This window comes from Sinocyclocheilus rhinocerous, unplaced genomic scaffold, assembly GCF_001515625.1.
Source record: "Sinocyclocheilus rhinocerous isolate Xijiao unplaced genomic scaffold, SAMN03320098_v1.1 scaffold499, whole genome shotgun sequence".
NCBI lineage: Eukaryota > Metazoa > Chordata > Actinopteri > Cypriniformes > Cyprinidae > Sinocyclocheilus > Sinocyclocheilus rhinocerous.
In genome coordinates, this window is record NW_015637156.1 from 1,007,575 (window position 1) to 1,012,685 (window position 5,111).

Genomic DNA, 5,111 nt, shown 5'->3' on the forward strand with positions numbered 1-5,111 from the left:
AGGAGGCATTCATTTATCTTAGCAGTGGGCCTTGACTGCGGTAATTGTTGTGTGAGGGCAGGCGGTGTGCCGAGTCAATCGCTCTCTCTCTCTTTCTCACTCTCTCTCTTTCTCTTTGAGGCACATAGATTCACTTTTTCCGACACGCGTGTGCATGCAAGAATGAGTCAAAATGACTTATCCAGCGGGGGATGTATTAACACTTCATATCCATAAACTCAAACCTGCAGCATGTCATGTCGAGCACATCAGTCAGAATAGAACACCAACACAATATAAATATTCCAATTTCCGGACAAAAATGGCTTTGAAAGACCTAAAGAGAGTATTAATAGTGGAGACCTTTCATATTAAAGTACCCTGCAGCCTCTGTTCGTGTGTGTGTGTGTGTGTGTGTGTGTGTGTGTTTGCAATCTCTTCCTAGAACAGCATCCAAAACCTTTGAATTGTAGTGCTGAATAGAAAGTATGTATGTTTGCTGCTTTTTCTTTTTATGTAGTACATATGGCAATTTTTGAGTTTCAGTATATAGCCAAGTACAGCCTACGCTACAAAAATTCACCATGGTAACCAAAGCTTCCACAAAAATCCCATAGTTACCAGTACTACAGTTCTTTATACATTAAAGCTGTCAATATTAAGTCAATATTAGAAACTACTATCGTTAAAAATATTACAGAAAGGCTTCTTACACTATTTCAATGGAAGTCCATATGAATGTAATATGAATTTACAGTATTAGCAACTGTAGAGAGTGCAGTATGTTAAAAGAAACATAAAATTCCAAACTATTATACTTCAGAAATGTGGCATATTTAAGAGAAAAAATATGATGTTGGATTGTGAAAATTCATTATTTGACAGAAAAAAAAATGAAAGTTAAAATTTTTTAATATATTTTAAAAATGAATAATTCTTTTATATTTTTATGAAATATTCTGAAGATTTTTTTCTTTAGAATAATGCACATTAATAAATCGTTCAAAAACACCCAAGTGTATTATCAAAAGCAAATAAGTTCAGTTGAGATTTTATGTTGACTTTTGTAACTATAAGTTGTAAGTGACAGAACATGATGATATAATGAACAAATAATTTTTCCCATTTTTATAAAATCATTAATTACTGTATTAAGAATGAACTTTCCGCCTAAAGACTTTCCATATTTCAATGTTGTCACACAACCAATAACATCTTCCCTAACATTACCCATAATCAAAACCCTCATGCGGTCATGATTCTTCATAATCAACCAAAATAATCTGACATCCCTTTTCTCTTTCCCCAAGTTTCCCTCAGAATCTCCCCGTGAGCTCGGAGGAAGCATCTCGGGAGTGTTTTCCACTGCTTGTGCTATTGAGGCTAAACAATTTCACTGCACTAATTGGCCAATGTCAGGCGTGACACTAGGATAAACAAACGCTGCTCAGGAAAACTGAGACAAATGTTGGCTAATTAAACTGATGGGAGAGAGAAAAAAGCTGACAAAAAATTAGAAAAGAGGAAGAAAAAAATCCCACCATGTGAGGCAGGCTTCCTATTTCCAAATGTCTCTGCTCCTCTAATTAGTCTTTATTTGGCAAACGGAAGAATGAAATAAATATATGCCGAGGTAAATAAATAAAAGCGTTTGAGCGGCAAAAGTCAAAGCGATTTTGCGGCGTTTTGCGCCGAGACCTTTGAAAGAGGTCAAAACGGACGTTTTAGCGAAGGCCTCGGATCCGCCGTGTGATCACGTCTCTTCGTCACTTAATCACTTCTGTCAATTTGTTACTCTCTGTCTGCTTTGCGAAATAAACAGTCATGGCTTGACGACGGACCTCGACTTTGTTTGCGTTGGACTTTGAGAGATGCGCTGGCACACACAAATGCATTTCTGTTACCTTCCCTCCATTTCTAAATCATTTCTCCGTCTCTTCTTCCATAATCTTTCATGCTGTCTCAATTCCTGGTTTTACCACCCCCGCTCCACCACCACCTCCTACTCTGGAGCGCGTGTCACTGGATGTTTATAGGCTGTTGTTTTCGACGCTGATGACCATTGTCACACAGTGTTCCTATTACCCATCTGCCCTGATGGATGGCCCCTCTCTGCGCTCATGCTGATAGGAGTGTCCTTGATCAACAGAGGCAGAGAGCGGGAGAAGGGGATGGAGGAGGGGGGCCGGCTGAGGTGGGGTTGGCACTACCTGTCCATCCATGGTCTCGGCAGACCGCAAACCTCAGCCGTGACACGTGTAGATCAGCCCACTTACAGACACGCGGTGACACGGCGCTTGTAAATTGGGCCGCTGCCAACTGAGGTGGGTGTGGACGCCGAGTCCCTTTCACTGGTTAATTGGCAACCAGCAGTCTGCTGAGGACAGCGCCGTCTTCGCCGTACAGCTGTGTTGAAGGAGTCCGCGGGACAATGGAGATGTAACGGGCCAAAGCTTTAATTAAAGACGTAAGTTGGGTGTCTCTGCTGCACTTCTGTATTTTGCGAACATCTGCAGAAGTTGCGTTTGTTTAAATACAGATGTAACACTGCCAATCCAAGTTATAGTTGGGTTGAGTACAAATACAGATTTCAACTGAACGATATTGATTCTTAAAATCCAAAGAATGACTTTTACCTTCATGCCAGGGTTTAACAGACAATGTAGTCTGATTCAGGAACAAATGACTCTTATGAACCAGTTCTTTTGATTCTTACTGAATCATTATCATTATCCGCATAGTGTGAGCAGTGTAGTCGGATTCAGGAACAACATTTTAATGAATCATTTAAAGAGTCTCATGAAATATGTGTCATTTATGATTTGAATATTAATAATAGGAAATTCTATATAGGCTATAATAACATTAAGCTAAAGGGGACATTATAATTGAATCTTGTGAGACAGTTATTTTAATGAATCATTGAAAAATAGTCCTTAAATATATATAATTTTAGTAAAATTTAAAAGGATACATTATAGTATAAAAAAATAACAATTATTAATATAACAATCAACCACAACCAAATATAACAAGCAACCAAAAACGTATATATTATATATATTAATGTTTTTGTATTGTACCAAGTTAAAAGGTTCCCTGAGTTCGTTTCGTATGTAAGTAAAGCAGATATAATAATTAAAATGCGTATATGTCAAAATAGTTTGGATTTGAATTAAAAGCTGTTTCAGAACTAGATCGAATCAGGAAACCCTTATTAATACCCATCCCTACTATCTGCGCTATTTTTACTTGTTTTCTATGGAAACATGTATTACACAAAAATCCTTTACCATATCGACATGTTTTTTCAGCATTTTATGTCGTGTTCTTAAGACGTGTCCCAAGTTAAAATGAGTTCAACTTAAACACATCTCTAGGTACGTATTTGAAGCTAAACGTGAAAAGGGTTAAAAACGTACAGTTAGGATGAGGTCACTTTAAAAAATGGATTGTGCGCCATATGTGGAGTCGTTTCGAGTGTGTTTGGCTGTTTTATCTCTGATAAGAGTCATATTAATGATATTCTGTGTGGGAACAATGATAGCAGCGATTTGCCTCAGCATTGTCATTTACTGATTGATTATCCCGTGATTTATGTTTTAATATAAAACACCAGAGCACATAATACAATATACACAGTTAAAATAACTTAACGAGCTGGAGGGAGAGCAAAAACAATGAAATTTAAAATGGATAGAACAGCTTATCAGTTATGACCCCTCTACATATACGCTCTACGTGTGTGCGTACGTGTACGTGAGAGAAAGCAGAAGATTGAGAGCGAGTGAGTCTGTTTCCTCTGTAGACAGTAGGCTGATGATGAATTTTTAAACAGATCACACTGATAATTGTATTTCATATCTGTCAGTGACGAGGAGACTGGCCACTGAGATGCTATTTATGTCAGCGCACCTCGCTCGGCACAGCCCTCAATAAAACTCAAATCACGATGGAGATTGTTAAGTCTTCCTCAAGAATTATTAAATCGAAGGAAAATTTATGGATGACACTTTATAACAATTAATCAAGAGATGTTGATTAATAAAGTTATCCTCCTCCTCCTCCGTTACAGTCGATGTCGGGGCAGCTGAGCCGTCGTTGTCGTCACAGATATGGTTGTGTCATTCTCTCTGATTAATGCAGCCCAGAGAGACTCCTCCTTCTTTGCCCACCACACCCCAGCCCGGCGGCCCGACACACTCCAAACATTTTCTACCTGTTAACCTTGAGAAAATATCCCAATGAGTGGGGCGACAGAGAGCAAAGGAGATCATGTGGGACTGACTGAAAAAAATCAAAATGGAGATTTTGGAGAATGTCACCCAGCCAACCTTGTCACTGTGATTAGGCTACTGTGATTAATTAGTTTAGTAAGATTGAGCAATTGGGTCAGAATTGTGTGTATTTGTGCAGGAACGTCATGTAGCTTTTTTCTCCCCTTTTTAACTACTTACTTGGGGGAAGACTGCAAAATAAATGTGAGTAAATTTATATAAACAAATATAGTGGATTATCAAAGCAAATTCAGAATATTTACTATATAAAAATTATCAATTTAATTCGTATAAAAATTCAAAATTTCATGAGTTTCATGAGCCAGTTTTCATAAAAGAACTCCAATATAATTACACAGATATAGAGATATAGATATAGATGACTCTAATGAGCTGGTTATTGTTCAAAAAGACTCAATAAATATAATTGTATTATTTTAATTAACATTAGAATAGTGTATAGTATAAAAAATGATATATAAAAATTATATACATAATACATAAACATAAATTATAATTGAATCGTCTAGGCCATTGTTAATTTTTGAAAATTGTGATGATAAATGGTAATTATGATAATTATTAATTAGGTATTTATTTACTAGAATTTATTAGAATTTACACAAAATTACATACAGTATATTATGTATATTGATTGAAAATTATATTTAGTATATTATTTGTATTATATATTGTTATGTACATACAATTCAGTTATTGTATTAATTTTGTAAAACAGTAAAAGCAGTAATATTAAACATTAATACAGTAGAAATACATATTTAACATATATTCATTATTAAAAAGGTAATCATTAGTTATATATTGTTTACACACACACACACATATATTTGT